We start from the raw sequence: 23,227 nt of genomic DNA, 5'->3' as shown, positions 1-23,227 counted from the left end.
GCGTGTATTGGGATTACGCTCAACGTACACCCCGTTTTTTTCTCTTCCTACTCATTTGGTCTTAATTCGTTATGACCTTAGCTCAAATCTTAGATTTGGACTCCATAAAGGGTCACACTCCATAAAGTCTGTGACTTTAAGCCTTTGCATGGCTGAAAAAGTCACAAACACCAAAACTCTCGCTTTTCTATTCTCAAGAATGCTCATATCTTATGCATGGGGTGGTTTTGACGTCCAAGACTCCATTTTTATGAAACCACTCCATTAAAACACTCTAAGGGACAAATATTAGGCTCTGGAGTTTCAACAACTCATAAAGCTTCAAGCTTTGGGACCAAAAACCCTAAAATGGACCACATAAAGCACAAATCAAAAGGATGAGAAAGCTTTGAGCTTTATACCTCTAACTGAAGCTCCAACACATATAAGCTCAAATCCAAAGCCTGGACCCCCACTCCTTCCTCTTCAAAGTTCCTTCTTCACTCCAAAGAAACCACAAGAGCACTTAATAGCTCACAAATGGACACACAAGCTCAAGGGACGAGAAATTAGGGTTTGAGAGGGTTGAGGTATGGGAGTGGTGGCCAAAAATGAGGCCATCATGTCCTTTAAATATAGACACACCCTTAATTAGGGTTTTCACTCTAGGCCTAGTACGACCAGGGTACCCTTTGGTACGCGCAACGTACTAGGTGGCTTCCGCGTCAAAAACACGCACATGAGCACACTGAGCGTACACACGCGTACGCCCCGCGTACTCACTTACCACCTTTTCTTTAATAAAGGACCAAACTTGACAATTACCAAAAGAACAAGGGTTGATAAGGTACACCTGATATAGGGATGTTACAATTCTCCCTCACTAGAATCAGACTTCGCCCTCGAAGTCATCTTCTGGAAATAACTAGGGTACTGCTCGCGCATCTCAGACTCCGGCTCCCAAGTCCACTCGGAACCCTTCCGATGATGCCACTAGAAATAACCCGGGTTTGCAAAAATTTGAAAAGAAATTGGTCAAAAATTGTAAAACAAAGGAAATTGCATGATGTATAATATACGTTGTAGAAAATTTAACATGTGCAACAAACAAGACATAATTGTAATTTACTATACACATTAAGTTATATCATGAAAGTGCATTGCTTATGGTGCACTTTTAGTTTATTTATTTATTTATTTATTTATAAACAAATATGTTAAAAAGATAGAACTTTTTAACATATTTTTATAACTACAATTGCATAAAAATGAATATGCAAAAAAATAGAAGTGGATTTTTGAAAAAATATATTTGTAAATACAGGAAAAATCTTAAAATACATGCATCAGAGAAGATCTAAATCTTTGTAAAAGATAACTTTAAAAAAAACTACTTTATAAAACGATTTGATAAAAAAATATTAAGAATTTGTAAAAATAATATTTTTTTTGTAAATACAAGAAACGAATTAACAAAATATAATTTATAATAATAAAGGAATTTTAGAAACATACATACAACACAAATCATTTTTTTAGTAAAATAACTAGTTTTATAAAAATGATTTAATTGTTGTAACAAAATAACTAAAAAAAGCTAAGTTTTAAGAAATATATATATATAAAGAAAGTTGTAAAAGATATTTGGATATTTTTCTAAAAAAAGTTTGGACCAAATTAGATAAAAAAAAATTGTGTTAAAATGTAAAATGAGAAAGTAAGGTACCAATTTTGCAATAAAGGATAAATTTATAGTTTAAAATGGTAAGAGTCAAAAGTTAGGGGAGGGGTTATGTGGCTTAAGATAAATGGAAAAGTTTTGTTTGTTAGTATCGTAATTTTGGAAAGGTTTTATAAAAAAGAACCGTTGGAATTCGGAAGTCGAAAGGGTTGGGTCGATGTATTGGCGCTTAATATATACCTTCTTCACTCATCCGACTGTTCTCCAAACACCACCGGAGACATGTTTCTTTGAAGAAGAAGAAGAAGAAGAAGAGGGTTTTATTTGGAGGCACAACCTTCTCCTCTTTTTCTTCTAGCGACACCACCGCTTCCTCATTTTTTCATTTTCCCGCGTTCAATAATCCTCTGCGTTTCCCTCTTCGTCTCTTAGGTAACGTTCTTGATTCCTTTTTTTTGTATCATTGATTTTATATTTGTTTTTGTTAGGTATTTTCAATAGGCCAATATTCTTCAGGTCTCTTTTCTTCGTTACTGGATTCATCGGTCAGTTTGGTTCAAGGTCATCATCGATCAAGAAAAAAACACAGATCTTTTTTCGCTCTGGGTTTCTTTCTCTTTCTCCTCCATCTATTTTTTTCTTTGTTGGTTTTTTGAATTTTTGTTATCAAATTGAATCCAAAGCATGAAAGCATCCATCAAACGAAGATGACTGGTCAAGCAAGTGGTGATGTCGCTAAAATTTGAATATTTTTGAAACCCAAAAAAAGTATTTCTTTGTTGTTTGATGTAATGTCTTAATTAACCTAAAGAGTTGTTTTGCTTTGTTTTGAGGGTAAAAATGTTGCCGGATTAAATTATGTAGAGAGAAGTAAATAATCACAAACCAAATTAAAATATTAAACAACTTATTGAATTATTAGAAATTCAATTAGGGAAAGATAATTTATTGTTTGTGTTTCTAACTCAATTAGAAATAGAAGTGTACTTTGGTTCTAACTAAAAGTTGTGTGTTTCTGTTTAATTAAGTTATGTTTCCTTTCCAATTAAATTAAAATACATGAGATGTTCCACTTCCACAACCAAATCTGTTTATAGATGTTCACAACATTCATCACATGTTATAATGCTTTCCTTTCCTATTAAGTAACTTGTTTAATAGCCAAATGAATGTGCAGGCCTTTTTGTTGTTTCTTCAACTGCCATGGATCCTAAGTATCAACAAGTTTGTGGATCTTTTTAACATGAATCATTTACCCCTGCTTCTTCTTCTTAACGATGCTGATGTTTACTTTTATATATCTGATGGGGTGATAATCAAGTCTATTTGGTGTATAAAATCATTATATATGCGAATATTGTTTAAAAATTTCCTGTTTTTTTGTAGGAACCTCTTCATTCAGCTGTGATATGCTTGAACAAGCATCTTATGGTTATCTTTATTTCATTCGAACCGATTATTTGAAAAAAGTATGGATTTCATCTCTTTCTTTTTGGTGGCAATTTTTGTTATTGGATCATATAATACTTTAGTAAATTATATTAATATCAATGATTCTGACACAGTTGGTATGTTTTTCTTGGCAGGTTTGATGTGGTAATGAAACATATGTTGGAAATTGTGGCTTCTAGTCATCAATCAAAGCCAATGCAATAATTTTGTTGCATATATGTAGGATGGAATTAAGCACAAAATCCAGCTAAAGAATTATTTAACAAATGTAAGTGCTCTCTTTTCATTGTTTAATAGTCTCTTTGAAAAATAAAAAGGTTATGGTATGTGCAGCTCAAGACATTGGAGAGAAGCCCTGTTATGTTATCTGGTTTCATTAACAGAAGAGGCTAATAATAATGCACAGGTAGTCTAATTGCTTCTGCATTCCAGTTATATATTCTCATGTTTTATGTCTTTTGCATCAATCATACACATGACAAATACCAATTCATTTGAGAAATTCTATTCATTTCAAAAATATTTTCTGAACCACTTCCATACATTAATCTGAGATTGATTGTTTTTCTTAATTTCAACTTGTTTGTCAAATTCCATTCATTACTCTGCAACAAGAAAAGGTTTTAGAAACCAAATAAAGAACTTATGTTATGGTGGAGAAAAGGAAAAGAAGGTCCCCTGAGAATCAAAGTGTCAACATGTAAGTTTTTACCCTTAAAACTATAAAACACTTGATGCTTTTTATGTTCTTATTTAGCTTTCCATTGAATCTCAAATAAGGGTGTTGGGTGTTTATGGCTTTCTGTCTATGACCCTGTTTTTTGTGTTTCCAGAAATACCCCTATGTTCCTAAAACTCATGCTTGTGTATTATCTCCAGGAAATTGGCATTTAAATAAAACTCATGATTGAGTCTATGACCCTGTTTATAGCATCATATTTTGATTATTCTTTTCTTAATAGTACATTATGCTCTAAAAAAAGTTTACCTAATTAAGCTATTTGTATGGATTTGCTAAAACTTGGTAGATTTGAAAGTAGAATGTTGTAATAAGATGAAATGAAAGTAGGATTGTATATATAATAAGCAATCACTGAAAGTAGGATGATCTGAGGCGAGTTTTCTAGAGTTTGTTCATTATAGCATTGTACTTCCATTTCTTTATGTTACAACATTGTAATGTACACTTTTCCTTATAAGGGCAGCATTGCATTATGAAAATTCCATGAATTTATAGCGTTGTAATTTTAATTTTTCTTTTTAATACTTTGAAAAATCTATCCAATCATACAATGGAAATTGCTTTGTATCTTTATGACATTGCTATAACTGGGTAGATTTTTTCAAGCACAATTCTATAATAGGAAAAATGAAACTACTTTAGTATTTCTTGTATTTAAACCAATATTAATGAATGATGTTCCTGTTTCAGATGTGGATGTTCCTAAGATGAAATATACATCCGATGATCAACCATCATACCCTGTTGGTGTCATTTGTGTGTGTACTACAAAGATGAAGTGCAAACGTATGTTATGTATAAATATAATAATCCTTATTCTCTTCTCTTCTGCTTTTGGCATGCATTAGACTGATGTCAATGGGACACAAATTCAAAATTGCAATTTTATAGTTAACATTTCTAAGATTTTGTGTAATTGATGAAGAAGAAGGATGCATGGTTTGGCTTCATACCTGGAGGGTGCTTAAAGATTATATTCATGGGTAAGATATAATAAACTAATCTTTAATGTAAAACTTGAAAGATACAAATACAATGGTGAAGGAAATTGCAATTAGATTTAGAGACAAAATTGCAAGTTTGATTCTGTCAGCCTTTTTATGAAGATCATGAAAGAATTCAGCACCTAATAATGCTTTTTCTTGTTTTTCTTTCATTGATTTGCATTTTACTAATTGTGTTAGGTTTAACATATTGTTGTTTGTTGGTTTGTTTATCAAGTTGAATCATGATATGAATTTCTGAAGATCGTAAACGAATCTTAATTTATGTATTTCAATTACTAATTTGTGGTTATTTGGTAGGATAAATGGAGCAGTCAAAAAAAAGCTAAATGACCATATATGATGCCAAGGTAAGAAAGTGCATTGTTATTTGCTTAATTTATAATTGAAATCAGTCTTTTGAATATAAGGTTACAAAGAAGAGGTCCATCTAATAGATGCATAGCTTGTAGACAAGAAACTAATTATACACTTCATTCCTACAGGCTCCATAAGTTCAAATTGAGCATGAGATGTTCGACAATTAAATGTTGAGGTATAAATTTATCTGTTACAATGCTTTCCTATTCAGTAACTTTTTTCCTTTACGCCAATAAAGTATGGATTTCATCTCTGATCTGTACAAGAAATGCTATCAGGTATTGCAATCTTTGTTACCAGATCATATCTTACTACTTTAATAGGTAATTTTGTTTTACTATAACTACTTAATACATAACTTTTGTTATCTAATATCAATGATTCCGTAATAATATAGAATGATTATTAATCCTTTTAGAGTAATATAAGATTTTTGTTCAGTGAGTGTAGCTGATTTTTTCATATTTGGTCCTTATTTTGGAGAACACTCATGAAGGTTAGGATTTTGATATTAGTTTGTTCAATTTTTCAAATTTAGAGACAATTGCCTAAATCAACATACATTTTTGTTGTTTCATGGTTGTTTTTTTTATCAACTCTAGATTTCATCTTAATGTTTTGCTCTACATTCCACACCATAGTTACTGATTTTATTGTTATGGAAGTGGTAGAACAAGTGTACAATGTTGTTCTTGAAGAGAAGTTGAAGGAAGTAACAACCAATCCATCACCTTTTTCTTTTCTTTTCGTCCACCAAAACCAGATGATGATTGTTGCTACAATTTGTTATACAAGTGGACAACAGAGGTTTCTATCTCTTAATTTACCTGTGCTTTTTTTTTTTTTTTCTGTTAAAGTCTACCAAAATAGAATTTTTTTTCTTTTCCTAAGTGGAACTTATCTCTTTTTAGCACAGATAGCTATTTTCTTTAGTAGGCCATTATAGATACTTTTACATGTCTACCCAATTATAGCCTTTCATCTTTTTTCTTAATGCTTTGAAACTTCTACCCCATTATACATACCATTGTACTTCCAAGTGTCTTCTTATTGTGAAATTATACTTTTAATAATCCACCCATTTATAGCATCGTACTTTCATTTTTTTTTGCTGCTTATTATGATGACATTATATGCTAAATTTTTTACCTAATGAAGCAGTGAAATTGCTTTGCATTTTGAAACTTTAATCAATCATAGCATTATATTTTAAGTTATAGCGTTATAATTTTAATTATTTTACTAGTTAGGGGACTATAGTTTCCCATGGAAGCCCAATTGTAAATGTTTTTTTTCTAGTGGAAGTCCTGAAATTAAGTATTTGCCAATTGTTTCAACATTATTTTGTTGTAATATTTATTGTCCATGCTTATTTCAATTATATGTATCTTATCTTCCTTTGGCACACATTTATGAAAGGTCCAACCAGATCATATTGGCATACTATGGTTGGTCGCTCAGCTGGATTTTATCAAAGAGTAAGAAACTCAATTTTTTTTGTTTTTTCGGAATTAAGTTCATGATAATGATTTCTTTATTGTACTTAATCACATCATGGCAAAACTAATGCTTCTTTATGACATGATTAATGCAATTTCATTCGTGTAGGATAACTTGAAATTGTTGGATGACATGGCATAACTGAGACCTACTTTATATTCTGTAGTGTTTTAGGATTATGTAACAGAGTACGCCTAGTAATTCGTTACAAAAGATTATTGTTATTTGATTGATTCTTTTATTTTTTATTTTTTTAGAAGTGTGCTTTTATGTAGCAAATTAGGACATCAGGGAAGGGAAATGCCAAATGGTGTGGTCTTTTGTGGGTTGAAATATTAAAAACAAGTGGTCAGTATAATGAGGATGTCAGTTTTTGTTGGTGCAGGGCCTGTTACTGATCAAAAGAGTATGCCCAAATAAGGAAAAACAGAGTTGCAGGGAAAGATTTCAGCTTTTCTTCTTATTCAATTTCTTTATCAAAAACAAGAGACTTACAAGGCTTTAAATAATAAGCAAAAGGGAAAAACTGCTAAGCTAAAAAACTGTAAAAACGTGTCCTCCTAAAATGGTGGCAGCTACACAACTTATTCCTTTAGACAAGGTCAACAAAAGACCAAGTTAGAATTACTTATCCCACAGGCTCCCCTTTAATTCTGATTTTTGTCTTCAAGCTTCACAACTCCCAAGAGATGCCTCATCTCTATAAACTTGAGTCTAGGCAGGGCTTTTGTCAAGGGGTTTGCTCTCTGTTCTTCACCACTAATGTGCTTCACTTCAATTTGATTCCTTTCAATACATCCGCGTATGAAATGGAATTTAGTATCAATATGCTTGCTCCTTCCGTGAAAGACTGGATTTTGCATAAGGGCTATGGCAGATTTGTTGTCTACATACATCCTGACACTTTCTTCTTTCAAGCCAATCAACTCTTTTAGTAAACTCCTTAGCCATAAAGCTTGACATGCTGTGGCTGCTGCAGCCATAAATTCCGCCTCACACGAACTTAGAGCCACCGTTTGTTGCTTCTGGGATGACCAAGTAATTGGATTTCCTGATAAGTAGAAAATCATTCCTGTTGTACCCTTCCTACCATCAATGTCCATTCCATAGCTGCTATCACTGAATCCAATAAGCTTTCCATCTCCGCCTTTCTTGTACACTAAACCAAAGTTGGTTGTTCCTCTTATGTACCTTAAAATATGTTTGACTGCCTTCAAATGACTCTCCCTTGGTGATTCCATGTACCTGCTTACTACTCCCACTGAATAGCTAAGATTTGGTCTTGAGTGTATGAGGTAACGAAGGCTGCCAATAAGTCGTCGGTACTCGGTAGCATTAACCGGCACTCCATCTTCATCCTTTGATAAGCGTATACGTGGTTCCATTGGGTATTGACTTGGGTTACACTCTCCCATTCCTGCTATTTTAAGAATCTTCTTAGCATACCCTGTTTGACTTATTGTGATACCATCTTTGCTTTGGTGAACTTCTATCCCCAAGTAGTAGGACAGAATTCCCAAGTCACTCATGTCAAAGATATTCAGCATTCGTTTTTTGAACTCATTCACCAGCTCTTCATTTGTTCCTGTTACGATCAGATCATCCACGTAAACTCCAACTATCAAGACTTGGTTTGACTTATGGAGTTTGTACACAGCATACTCCTGTGGACATCTCTTGAATCCCATCTCTTTCAAAGTTTTGTCAAGTCTATCATTCCAAGCTCTCGGAGCCTGACGGAGACCATAGAGTGCCTTGTTCAACCTGTACACCATGTTCTCTTTTCCTTCAATGACAAATCCAGTTGGTTGTGTAACATATACTTCCTCCTGTAAGAACCCATTTAAAAATGCCGATTTCACGTCCAAATGGTGAACTTTCCATCCTCCACTTGCTGCCAAGGCCAACAGCGCCCGTATTGTTTCCAGACGTGCTACCGGCGCAAAAACCTCATCGAAATCGATACCCTTTTTTTGTACATATCCCTTGGCGACTATTCTGGCTTTGTATTTGGTCACGTTTCCTTCAGCATCTTTCTTTAATTTAAAGACCCACTTCAAACCTATTGCTTTTTGACCTTTAGGAAGGTGAGTCAACTTCCAAGTATCATTCTTTTCAATGGATTCCAACTCCTGTTTCATTGCTTTTATCCATTCTTCTTCACTCGAGGCTTCTTCATAGGTAGTGGGTTCTTCTCCAGCATACATTAAAACTTCTGAATCTTCTTGTAGGGCTTGCGTTTCCTCGTATATATCAGCCAAGGACCGAAAGCCACGAACTGGTGTGTCATCGTATGTTTCTCTGTCTGCACTAAGTCCTTCGTCTGAGGATGGAGATCCGATGCCCGCAAATGAGTTTGGTGATTCACCCCTTTCGTTGCCAATTTGTGATTGACCAGGAGATGTCGGTTGTGAGTGGCTTTCACTGGATTGTGAATTAGGGCTTGCCATCTCCCCTTGTATTGGATCGTTCCCCACCACACATTCTTGGGCCATACCTTCACTAGGAAATCTGACCCAATCATTTAAAATTGGGCCTTGAGATTGGGGCTTAGCCCAATCCCCTTTCTTTTTCTCTTCAAATATAACATCACGGGATACCCAAATTCTCTTCCGATTAGGGCAGTACAGGCGATAGCCTTTTGTTCCCTCCTCGTTTCCTAGATAAATCATCTTCTCACTTCTATCACTCAATTTTGTGAGCTGATTCGATGGCACTCTTACATGAGCAACACAACCAAACACTTTATAGTGTTCGAGTGTTGGTTTCTTCCCCTGCATAGCTTCATATGGGGTCATATTCTTGACTCCTTTTGTTGGCACTCTATTAAGTATCTGAACCGCGTGGCGAACGGCTTCCCCCCAAAGTGTTTCTGGGACATCCATTGCTTTCAATAAGGACCTGGTGGCTTCAAGAATTGTTCGATTCCGACGCTCTACTACCCCGTTCTGTTGTGGGGAGTAGGGCGTTGTCAATTGTCTTTTAATTCCCTCCTGGTTGCAATAATCATTGAATTCTTTAGACGTGAATTCACCTCCTCGGTCTGTGCGCAACATTTTTAGTTTGAACTTCCCTTCAGCTTCTACACGAGTCTTGAACTTCTTGAACGCATCAAATGCTTGACTTTTGGTTCTGATCATCGTCACCCACATATATCTGCTACAATCATCTACTATGAGGAGGAAATATTGATTACCTCCTATAGTTTGGGGTGTTATTGGGCCACAGAGGTCTGCATGTACCAATTCTAGAGGATTCATTGCTTGCCATTGAGTTTCTTTTGGGAACGGTTGTCGTGTTTGTTTTGCGACTAGACATCCTTCACAAACTTGTGTGGGATGGTTGATTCTCGGCACTCCAATCACCAGCTCTTTTTCTACCATGGACTCAATCAAGGGAAAATTTATATGCCCCAGCCTTGCATGCCAAAGCCAAACAACATCATCCAAACTTGCACTTAGACATATTGGTTGTGACGTATGGAGCACGATCTTGTACAACCGGTTTCTCGAGCGTTGTACCTTCATGATCAGCCGATTTCTTTCATCATGAACTCTCAAAAATTCATGGATCATCTCAATTATGTACCCCACTTCTGTCATTTGACCAAGACTAAGTATATTACTCTTCAAGGCAGGGATGTAATATACTTCAGATATTATCTGTTGCTCCCCGTTTTTACACTCCAACAGAATTGTTCCTCTTCCTTTGATTTGTACTTTGGATCCGTCCCCAAATCTCACTTGCCCTGTTATTCTTTCATCAAGTTCTGCAAAGTATTCTCGCACCCCTGTCATGTGGTTACTGGCCCCATTGTCTAAGTACCATGTGTCCTTCTCATTCCCTTTTGTTGCTGGGAAAACTTTGTCTTCATTGAGCAACACCAATTCATCTGTATCTTCACCCCATACAGTTAACAATAGCGCATGTTCTACATCCTGTACCTGTGTGAGATTAACATCAGCTTCTTTTTTCTTGGGATTTGGGCACTCCGATGCAAAGTGTCCAAACAAGTCACAATTAAAACATTTTATGTGACTTTTATCTCTTCCCTTTCCTCGACCATTACTTGTATCTCGGAATGATTGTTGATTTCCTCGGCCGCCTCTACCTCTTGAGCCTCTTCCTCGATAACCTTCTCGACCTCCCCTTTCATTAGAAGATCCACGACCTCTTCCTGCTGCACTAGGAGAGCCCTTTTGTGATTTTTGACCCATTTGCCCTTCAGATCGAGTCAGCAACAAACCCGCTTCAGCATTCGAGTTTTCACCCCGAACTCGTAGTCGATCTTCATAGGCCTTGAGTCTGCCAATAGCTTCTTCAAATGGCATTGTATCCAAGTCTGAATACTGTTCAATCGAGGCCACAAGCTGTAGAAATTTTTCTGGGACAGAATCAAGCAACTTTCTCACCAAAGTGCTGTCTTCCATTGTTGCACCAAGACTGATGTATTTTGAGTTAATACCACTTAACTTTCCTGCGAATTCATCTATGGTCTCTCCTTTCATCCTCAGTGCATCAAACTCACTCTTGAGTGAGTGTAACCTCGCCTTTTGCACTCTATCTGCCCCCAGGTAACGGATTTTCAACGATTCCCACATCTCTTTTGCGGTTTTCTTCTTTGCTACCTGCATGAGAATGTCCTCCGGTATTGCTTGGAAGATGTAGGCTCGTGCCATCTTGTTCTTCTTCTCGTCAACAATCACCCCGACTGTTGGTTCTATGGATTCCCAAACACCTTGAGCATCCATGATAGCCTCCATCTTGATTGCCCACGTTGTATAGTTTGTTGAAGTCAACAATGGACATTGGAACGACACCCCACCGTTATCTCTTGGTACTTGTTGACTGGAACCTGTCATGTTGTCGTACCTTATGTATTTGGGCATAAGCTAGAAAGCTCTGATACCAAGTGTTGGTGCAGGGCCTGTTACTGATCAAAAGAGTATGCCCAAATAAGGAAAAACAGAGTTGCAGGGAAAGATTCCAGCTTTTCTTCTTATTCAATTTCTTTATCAAAAACAAGAGACTTACAAGGCTTTAAATAATAAGCAAAAGGGAAAAACTGCTAAGCTAAAAAACTGTAAAAACGTGTCCTCCTAAAATGGTGGCAGCTACACCACTTATTCCTTTAGACAAGGTCAACAAAAGACCAAGTCAGAATTACTTATCCCACAGTTTTTACCATTGTACAACTGATGAGGTAATAATCAAATCTCTTTTGTGATTAAAAATAATATATATTTTTGGACTTTCTCCCCCACTCCTGCTGTAATTCATTTAAAAAAAACTTTGTCTTTATTGTTTGGACTTTTTAATTGAAATCGGTCTCTTTTGAATTTTATTAGATTATAAAGAAGAGGTCCATCTAACAGATGCATAGTTTGTAGACAAGAAACTAATTAATTATACATGACTTGGCCCCTACAGACTCTACAAGTTCAAATTGTGAATGTTGTATGCATCAGATGTTTGACAACCAAATGTTGAGGTATAAATTTATTTGTTTAGATGTTCACAACATTCATCAAGTGTTACAATGCTTTTCTATTAAGTGACTTGTTTAGTAGTTTTTTCTGAGAAATGTTTTTTTTTTCATTCAAGTAGGTGACAAAGGAGCAGTTAGAACAATGTTATTACTGATGCATAGAAACTATAACCATCTGTAAGTTTTTCACCTACTTATACGCTTATACTGCATGAAAGTTACACACAGTTGTAAGAGTTTAACAGTATTTATTTACTTTCCCATGCAGCTTATCAACCTGATTTTGTATCAACATGCATGGTTCCAGTTTTTCAATAAAGAAGTTGAACTTGTATGCAGCATATGTGTACATATGTGTATGTGTATCCTTTTCAGACCATGAAGCCTTTGATCATCCTGTTAGTTACATGTAAGTGCATTGTTTCTCATTCTTCCATTTAAGTTAGTTACATGTAAGTCTTTAATTATAATGAATGTGCAGGCCTTTTTGTTGTTTCTTCAATTGACATGCAGATCCTAGGTATCAATATGTTTGTGGATCTTTTTTTTTTCTTTTGGTCCACGATGGATCATCAGAGAGGTTTTTTCACTCCTTAATTATATAAATTTTATTATGATGTAAAAAATATTGAATATAAATATTTGAATTTCATAATTACACGCGAAACAGATTTATTGTACATAACCAACTACTTTAGAATGTGGCATATTTTAGAATCAGCGAGCGAGACACCTAAAAGTTTTATATTGCATATCAAATATTTGGATTCAATGTGTGAATTGTTGAATGCATCTATGTGGTCCACTTTCTGAAAACTCGAAACGAAATTAGTTTAATAGGAGAAGCTGTAAAAATAAGACATGAATAGTTGATATGTTTCACACATTTGGGGATTATGTTTTGAAGGACACTCACGAAGGTTAGGATTTGATATTAGTTTGTTTCAGTCATCAAATCAAGAGACATTTGCCTAAATCAGTGTACATTTTTGTTGTTCCATGGTTGTGTTTTTTATCAACTCTGGATTTCATATTCATATACACATTCTAATGTAAATACACCCTCTTCTTTTGCTCTACATTTAACACCATCGTTACTTATTTTGTTGATATGTTAGTGGTAGAACACGGGTACAATGTTGATCTTCCAAAGAAATTGAAGACATGAAAGTGGAGTGTTTACTTGTTGGGTTCATTATCAAACATTAGATATTGCTTGAATATGAAACCTTGACATATTTCTCTTTTGGTGACAGATTATCCTTTGAAGCTAGTCACTGGATTTCCTCATCATCCTCACATTAGTTAGGCTTTCTACACTAAAACTGAATATAAAACATTGACATAAATCATCTTTCTTTATGCTGCAAATGTAGTAAACTGAAATTAATGCCCAATCTTGATCTTGCAGGTCTGGATGATGTGAATTAGTTGCTATTAGTTGCTAATCAATATTTTTCAACATGATTTCTGCACAAAGCCATATTTTTCAAACGCTTAAATTTGTGATATTAGTTGCTAATCAATCACTTTGACATTTCAATTGCTGATGAGCTTTTTGTCAGAGATTCCTTCTGTGGGGGTTTGATAATGGTATGATGGTTAATCATTTCTTATCAATTGCATCTCTTCCATCAGAAACCGGGGTTAAAGTTTGTATCATTTTCTTAAACATGTATCTCCAATAACATGAGTTTCTTTGATTTGAGTTTTTAATCTTTCATGATTTCTACCCATTCTTATATTACTGATTTGTTTGCCATATGAATCGGTGCGCTTTAGGGAAGTAACAATCATCACCCTTTGATGATGTTTCTATAATATGTTATACAAGTGGACACCAATTTTAATTTTTAATTTTCGAAAAAGTTTACCTATGTAAGCAGTGAAATCGCTTTGTATTTGTATGGTTATTATTAGGGTCATCTAATCTAATCTGCGACACTTATCAACACATAGATTCTTCCCCATGTTATATGAATTTCTGAAGATTGTAAGCTGCCTAACAAATCTTAATTTATGTATTTCATCTACTAATTTGTGGTTATTTGATAGGATAACTGGAGCAGTCAAGAAGAGCATATAGAAATCTAGACCTTTTGCCTTCATAATATTAAGTTTGTTTGATTCCGGTTGTGCCAATTATAGTTCAATATTTTTGACAACTATTTTTCCTTTAAGTTAATTGTACTTTCTACTGTTTTCCTATTAAGACATTGTGCATATAATTTTTTTCCTACCAAGACATTGCATTTTAAAAATCTAACCTAGTTAGATTTGTATTTTAAAAATCTGAACTTGTTTCATTTTGGTTAACATTTATAGCGTTTTATATTCAAAATATTTGAAGTTGATCAAGAAATTTATGGAAATGTCCTATTCCTCTACAGTACTGTTTTAGTATTTTGTAATGTATTTATGTTCTATTAGATTGTTTATTATAGTAGTAACATATACTTTTCTGAATTTTTGCTACTGATTTCATGGTTTCATAACAGGTTTAGTAGTCACCTAGATGTTAAATTTATAAAAATGGCAACATACTTGGATCTCTTTACCGATAATTAGCAATATGTAACAAATAAAGTGCATTTTGCTCATTTTAGTAGGGAACTAAAAATATGTTGCTATTACAGGTAAAAGTATATAAGTATGCTGCTATTATGGATAAAGAACAAAGTATAAATACATTGCTTCTATTGGTAACATATTTTTAGTTCATCCAACTCAATACGCCACAGAGAGGATCAGTGGGGGTTTGAAGTTGATCAAACAAGGCTCTTCACTATTTATGGAAATGATCTATTCCTCTGAAGTATTATTTTAGTTTTTTGTAATGTATGTATGTTCTATTAGATTGTTTGTTATTGTAGTAAGATAATACTTTCTTTTTGACATAATAGACATGGATACCTTAAAAAAGCTAAAGCTCAAAATTCAAATCCATGGCTATCTGAGAAAGGTTAGTTTTGTCCTTTAAGTTACAGTCTTTTGTGCTATAATTTGATTTTGTTTTCATTGTTATTAACATCTATGAGGTTTTCATATGCATTTGTTTATGCCAGAAGGCAAAATATATTTATGAATTTTCAAATGTGATCTACTAATTTCAGGTTCCTCTTTACTTCTATAGTGGAGGAGTTTCTTGCTACAGTTAAAACAACATGTTCTTATTGTCAGGTTGGTGGTTTAGGTCTAAAAGGGTTGTTTTTTTTTTTTTCAATTTTGATCTTTATTTACATGGTTTCATAATGCTTTTGGTACCTGGTTCGTCACCTGGATGTTAAATTTATGAAAATGACTATTATGTCCCTGTCATCTTCATCTCTTCCATTTCCATTTTCAAGGAGAATGATGAAATTTCAACAAAATTTATGTCGTTCCATGAAAACTATTCCTGTATATGTTTGATGTGGGAAGTAAACACGTGTTGGAAATTGTGGTTTGTAGTCATCAGTTAAAGTGAATGCAAAAATTTTGTTGCATTTGTAGGATGGAATTTAAGCACAACATCCGGCTAAAGAATTATTTTAACAAATGTAAGTACTCTTTTTTAATTTTTTTTTCTGTCTCTTGAAGACAAGCCCTGTTATCTGGTTTCATCAGCAGAAGAGGCTTGCTTATAATGCACAGGTAGTCTAATTGCATCTGTTTTTGTTGCTCATTTTAAAAAACTCTTTTCATTCCATTTTCCAATTAGTGTTTCAGTAGCATGCTTTTTAAGAAAATAAAAACATCCGTGATCATGGTGTTAGAAACATTTTAATTTTCAAAAATCTACTATGTCTTGATATCACATTAACAGACTTAAACATCCCCAATAACATGAGTTTCTTTGATTTGAGTTAATCTTTCATGCTTTTTAGGGAAAAGTAACAACCATCACCCTTGTCTCCTGATGTCATGGATTTTCTTAAAGTGTAAGTTATATTTAGTGCTAAATGCAATAAACAACTTATTTTCTTTTATTTGTGTAATATCCTAATAAGCAAGAATCTTCTAATAAGAAAAAAGCTAACTGTGCAATAATTGGATAGATCTTTCACTTATTTACTTTTAAGATTGTACTTTTAAATATAACACTAGGTGTGAGACCGTATATTATACGGGTTGATTTAAAAAATGATTAAACTTAAAGTATAAAAATAAAATATTTTTTAATATACAACTTTAAAATAAGAAAGAAAGAAACGTATTTATTACAATTTAATATCATATATATGATACGTGTCAAATCTCATGAGAGAATGACAAGTGTCAAAAAACCTTCATTTATTAAGGAGGATGATACTTTTCCTTATGACATTATACATTCAAAATCTAACATATTAACACACACTTAATACGATGTTAAGAGGGTGCTGGTGTTTACTTTTGTATCTCTGATGAGGTAATAATCAATTCCCTTTTGTGAATAAACATATTATATATGAGAATACTGTTAAAAAACTTCATTTTTTTTTTGCAAGAGCCTCTTCATTCAGCTGTGAAGCTTGAACAAGCAACTTATTGTTGTTACTATTTATTTTAGCCAAACCAATAATGTTAAGAAATTATGGATTTCATCTCATTCTTTCTGGTGGCAATTTTTGTTACTGGATCAAATGTTAATACTTTAATACATAATTTTATTCTACTATTAGTACTTAAAGGATATTTTTCATTACTGAATATCAATGATTTTGTAACAGTATTTAAATAACAATATAAGAGTGATTTATCTAGCTTATTTTAGTAATATTTAAATTTTGGCCCATGAGTGTAGCTGATTTTTTTAATTTTGATCCTCTATGTCTTGTATTTTCTTAAAGTGTTATTGTCATAGTTTTCATAACATGTTTGGTACCTGGGTCGTCACCTAGATGTTAAACTTATAAAAACGGGCAACATACTTGGATCTCTTTACCAATAGTTAGCAATATGTAACAAATAAAGTACATTTTGCTCATTTTAGTAGGGAAATAAAAATATGTTGCTATTACAGGTAAAAGTATATAAGTATGCTGCTATTATGGATAAAGAACAAAGTATAAATACATTGCTTCTATTGGTAAAGAAATGTAAGTACGCTGCTCTTTTTGGTAAAAAAATAGTGCATTGTCTATATTCAATGTAAACAGAATAAGCAAGTTGCTCTTTTGTTATTCAGAGGTCAAGCTTTTTGGATTATGAAGGCTGAGTCACGGATCCAGATGCATTAAAAAAGTGAATATTCGATGAGGGAGTGGAACACTTGCGAAAAAGAGGCTTTTATATTTTGGTACAATTTACACATTTACCCTTTTGGCTAGTTTTAACTAAATCTGTTAATGACATGTTATTCTAGGTTTGGCCATTTTTCATGGGATCTTATTCATATGATTCAACATACACAGAGAGGAGAGGCAGTATGTTGTCTTAGTTAACATCAGAGTACATGACTATCAAAAACCAGTGACATGTAAATGTCTTTTTTGCCCTCCAACTTCTATCACCCTGACCCACATATTATATTTATTGCAATTTCATGTTGCAGAGTATTTACCTGGAAAATGATATTTTTTGGATACCCCAGGGGACAGACAATAGTATTTCGTCCTTTTGATATTTCAAAAGTTATGGTTTTCATCTAGATATTTCATTTGTTGCACAAGTGGTCAAAAAAGTATAGTTTTGTTGTAAGGTTTGTACCAACTGCTGATGGTGTTGCAAAATGTCCGTGAAGTCCAAGTGAAATGACTAAATTGTCCTCGTCTTTTTCTCCTTCATCATCTAAACCAAAAATACCTCACTCAAATCAACCAAAACCCAAAATTAAACTACAACTAAAACTAAATTAAGATCCAATGTGCCAAAAAATTGAGCATCCTATCAACTCATCAAAATTGACTCTTTGTTTTCTTTCATGCTTGTTCCTTGCTCTCCGTGAACTTGATGAGTTGATCAACAAGCAAAAAAAAAGTATAAGATGTTTAAATACTACAACACTTTTCATAAAGTTACAATATTTCCCTTTTAGAAAAGTTTAAAATTTAAAAGTACCTATCTGTCCATTGATTTTTAGCCTACACAAAACTTCCATGAGTTTTACATACTTCACTGCTTTTCAAAAGTTGTTAACATCTTGAATTATGGTACAAAACTCGTTTGCTTTTACGATTGATCTGCATGGAAAGTTATGTTCATATGTACATTCATGGGTTAGTTTTGTTAGTGTATGTAGTGGGAGTGATCTTGCAGATTCCATACGATGAACTTGGAACAAGAGGACTAGAGAAAAATAGTTGTTTGTAGAGAATGTTAATCATTATTGAAGGTAAACAAATAAATGTAAGTAGTTTGCTATTTATTGCAATTGTTGTTAATCATGAACAATAAGATTCACATGCTTTCAAGTTTGAAGTTTGAACTACTAGGTTGTAGCAACATACAAAGGATTCAAGGATTGTTTATGAAGAGATGGCTAAGATCATAAGTGGTTACCTTGTTTTTGTCAGTTTTGTCAAAAAAATGTTGACATAGATGAAGAGATGGCTAAGATGATAGTTTATGAAATTGAATCTTTATCAGAGAAACTTGAGGTTTTCACTTGTTTGAATTGTGTCTATAATATCTCTCACCTTCCTGTTTGATTAGTTCTTTTAGTATTTCTTAAAGATTTCAAAGTTAAAAAACAACATATTTGACATTGAAGGTCAAAATTCAGCCCACCAACTTTTGTGATTTTCTCCTTTACTTCCGTATGAGGTTTGAGTCTTGAATAGGTCTACTATGTTTCAGAAGCCAATGAATGTTGAGATATCTATATGAATTAGAAGCAGGAGGCATCCAAACACCAAACCTCCATAAATGACAACAAACTTTGACAACTTCAGAAAAAGCAACAACATTCTACATTCTATATTGTAGCAGTCAAAGTCAAACATCAATGTGTAATTAATGGCAACAAACATTGAGAAACTACAAGGATAAAAAAATATCATATTCTAACAAAGTATGAACTTTTAAGATTAGTAAACACAAGATTTCCAATAAGAAAAAAAATATATAAAATGCTTTAGTTAACTCCATTGATAGACATCTTCTGTCTTTTCAATCAAAAGATTGATAACATTGTATGTGCTCGTTTTAAGTAAAGTTAATGGGGAACATCATCATGTACAAAATTCTGCTCCATATTCAAAGGGTCCATACCAATGTTCTTATCATTAGAAGAGTGGCAATTTCATTAGAAACCAAATTCGTTTGCAGAATTCATGGGAAAAGAAACACTATTAAGCAACATAATCACGACACAAAAACAAAGCTGTAAGAAATCAAATTGAAAGGTTTAGTGGTCTGAATTCATGATTTGGATTATAGAATGGCTTGAAATTGTACCAAGTCGTTTTTGATTTTGAGTATGCAGAATGGCAAATTGCTCGGTTGAATTTCCATTCCCTTTAGCCTTCCATTCACATTTCAGATTTGGACCTTTTGTGGGGTTCCGAACATAAAAGTTATGAGTATCTTTTCCTTTATTCACATCTCTTGTAGGCACATTTGGAGATTTTTTTTTGCTTAAATTTTTTTCCATTTGAGGTGGCAGTAAATACTGGAGAGGACACTTTTCGAAGAGAGTTTAGGGGCTCTTTGGGAGGATCTGAATTTTTAAGAGATCTGAATTTCTAAGAGGGTCTGAATTTATAAAATGTTGTTTGTTTGGAACATCTGAATTTCTGTGTCAAATGATAAAAATAACCATTTTACCTTCCTAACAAAAACAACTTGAAATACATATAAAATTGACATGTTTCGAAATCTAATAATATATATAAGCAATTTTTTGTCAATTGAAACTAAAATTAATATCAAAGCACACACACAAATCATATCCATATGTATAGTTATAATTTTTTCACCATAACATACATAACTTCTCTCGAGCATTCCATCGAACACCTCATGTGCAGAATTCATTGTACAAAATCCAATAGTCCTGCATACACAATCAACACACCAAGTACCTTCAAACAATTATGTGAAAACTAAGCACATTTATAAAAAACACTTTAGAGGTTGTATCCTTTAATCTTTTGACAATGGAAATAATAAACAACATTTTTATAATTTGGGAACCTTGCAATCTCATGTTTTCTACCTAGAAATTTACATAAGAATTAAGAAACAATATGAATAAACGAAATCATCAGAAATTGTTATTTGTTAAAACTGGTTCCATGTTTTTGTAAAAGAAACAGTAAAAATTTCACTGTGATTGAGGGGAAGGAGTAGGCAGCGGCGGTCGGTGTGCGAGGGGAAGAAAGGCAGCGTCTCTAGCCAGAGGAAGGCAGAACGGAGTGGGAGGAAGGGGGCGGTGGGGTCGACGATGACCTGCGACAGAGGTGGTGCGTGCAACGGCAGACAATGGTCCTCTGTGAAGTGCAACAGAGAGGATGGATGCGGGTATTTTTTATGGCTGCAAGAAAAAGAGAAGAGGGTGAAGACTGAAGAGGATAGGTTAAGAAAAGTGAAATACGCGAGCCTCTTTTTTCTTTTCAAATGCATACTCACATCTGAAATATTAAGAGCCTTTTGAAAAATTAAGAGGCAAACAATTAGATGCTGCAAAACACTCTTAATGGAAATAATTCAGATATCTCTGTTTTTAAGAGGCATTAAGAGGTAAACAAACAACCCCTTACTATTCTTTGGTGATGAGTCAATATTAACATATTTGCAGAATGTTTCTTTGTAGAAGTAGGAATATTCGAGCTAACAGGAATATATGGTCTATTAATTATTTTAACCGGCATGAATGAATTGTGATTCCTCGTAGCGGAACTAACTACTTTTTGTGACACTTTCTTATCTGATTTCTCAAGGAACCTAGAGCTTTGTTTAGACATAGTTTCTTTGTTCAAGAGCCTTTTGAGCCCCAATCTCCATATGAACATTATCCTTCTTGTTTAACCAGGGCTTCTTCCTACAGTCATATGATGACTTAGAATATTTTCCTACAAATGGATTGTTGAAACATGGCTTAATTCGAGCTAATGTGGACTTTGAGACAACTCTAGAGTGTGGAATAGACGAAATGGATGAAGAGTCGTCATCACGTCTGATGGACGAAGAGTCGTCATCACGTCTGATTTATTTATCAACATCACTATCAATGGACACCCGAAATAAGTTAGGTTGATCCGAGTCATGTCCGCATGTCTCATGAATGATTTCCTCAACAACGCAATTTTTTAGAGGACCAAAGTTGGGAAGATATACTCTAGTACCCCCAGTGCCATGTGGAATTTTTGAAGACTAATTCGGGCCAATGGATATTAGAGGTGGAAGTTGCATGGGATCATGACATGTAATAGTGATTGGTTTGAAGTCAGAAATTAGTGACTGATATTTGTTTGAAGTCTCTTAAAGGGATGACAATGGTAAGGCAACAATATCCGAATAAGTATGGTTCAAAATGTCTCCCATAAATGTCAAATTTTAAAGTTCTTTCAGGGTATTAGAAATAGGTTTCGGAGACTCGCTTTCAAGACCAGGTGCTTTAGACCAAGGATGACGAAAATTGTGGGTCATTTGTTCTTTAGATTCAATCATATCAATAGAATTATGTAGTCTATCAATCTTAGTATGACATCCCAAAATTTAGGTCTAAAACTGTAGACAGTCAGTTCACCGTGTACCTCTTTGTAATCTGACCTATTAGCTTTAATGCATATTTTGAATAATATATAGTGTCATCACAACTATTATAAGATACCATGGCATCTTACTTCCAAATGTGTAAAATCACAAACGAATCAAACAGCTCAAACAGCAACCCTAGTTAATAGGTTTGAAAAACTAAAATTTCGTATTAAGCAGTTGTGAACGAAGCAAAAACTCTAGTCTCATAGTACATGTTCACCTATTTATGAAAATATAAAGAACACCCAAAATGGAGTTTGTATGTAGAAGATACGACTGTTATACGAAACCAAACCAGTATAACACTAACTTTCTTTAAACCGCTATAATCATTTCTATTCCTTGAGGCACTTGCACACATCATATGGAAATTCTGAGAGCGTTATTGGACTCAAACTATGGTCTAATATTTAATTTTATACTCGAAATATTTTTAGTGAAAATATTTGCAAAAGTCGAAAAATCGAGCGTTTTGGGTCATTTAGATGCGAAACTTTAAACACGATTTCCCGAAGTTCTACAACTCGTTAATCCGTTCGGGTTTTTGGAATCCTTGAACTCTACTATATCATAAGCCACTTTAAAAAAAAATATTAGGTGTCGAGATTTTGGCATGCAAATCTAGAAGCAATTTTGGGACTTTTTGCTATGTGTGACATCATCATGGCCCACCATCCTTGCAAGAGGTGATAAAAATCAGCCATGGGCACCCCACCCTCCTTGCCCACGTGAGTAGCCTTCCCCCCTCTATTCTTCCACCTTAACATCTTGTGTTTACTCTTCTTCTAAAGGACAAAGTATGGCCACATTAAGTGTTTGACTTTCTAACAAAGCATGGTATGCATGGACATGTGAGAGCTCACTTATGCTATAAAAGGAAGCCCTTAGCTTCCCATTTCCTCACAATTCATCAGCCTTCACCTCTCCTTCTCCATTTCTTTCTTTCTCGGCCTAGAACTCCCCACCAGAGCAGCCCCTTCAACCGCCGGTAAACCACCACCATTAGCCCACCATTCCACCACCTTTAGTGTCGTCCCTTGGGTTGCAATATTTTGTGGTGTTTTTATAGTTCAATAATATAGTTTTGGTTTTGTTTTGTGGGTTTAAATCAAGTCCAAAACAGCCCCGGTTTAGATCATTCCTAGATTGTGTTTTCTCAAAGTGCTTCTCAAAGATAACTGCACTCTCGACTCTAGTTCACAAATCATGCATTAAGGTGAGTGCTTACGGTCCCTTTTTTAAAGCTTTTATATTTTGGGGGAGAATACATGATAATGATTGCTATTTGGATGATATAAGATCTTATTTAAGTAGAAATGCAAACATATATGTTGTGGGTAGTAGAAGATGATGGGGTT

General features: G+C 34.1%; 2 long non-coding RNA genes across 2 annotated transcripts; both read left to right on the top strand.

Annotated features, from left to right (window-relative positions):
• Positions 1-1,840: 1,840 nt before the first annotated feature.
• LOC122198165 (uncharacterized) lies at positions 1,841-4,920 on the top strand. The gene is made up of 5 exons (XR_006192047.2): positions 1,841-2,092; positions 2,177-3,129; positions 3,247-3,380; positions 3,446-3,812; positions 4,545-4,920. It is a non-coding gene; the product is annotated as an uncharacterized LOC122198165 (long non-coding RNA).
• A 12,084-nt stretch (positions 4,921-17,004) lies between these two features.
• LOC111907270 (uncharacterized) lies at positions 17,005-18,817 on the top strand. Its single transcript, XR_002855469.3, has 3 exons — positions 17,005-17,018; positions 17,191-17,266; positions 17,356-18,817. It is a non-coding gene; the product is annotated as an uncharacterized LOC111907270 (long non-coding RNA).
• The last annotated feature ends 4,410 nt before the right edge of the window (positions 18,818-23,227 follow it).

The sequence above is a fragment of the Lactuca sativa genome, chromosome 5 (assembly GCF_002870075.4).
Source record: "Lactuca sativa cultivar Salinas chromosome 5, Lsat_Salinas_v11, whole genome shotgun sequence".
NCBI classification, from domain to species: domain Eukaryota; kingdom Viridiplantae; phylum Streptophyta; class Magnoliopsida; order Asterales; family Asteraceae; genus Lactuca; species Lactuca sativa.
The sequence above is the reverse complement of the archived record's forward strand: the minus strand, read 5'-3'. Positions and strand labels throughout refer to the sequence as shown.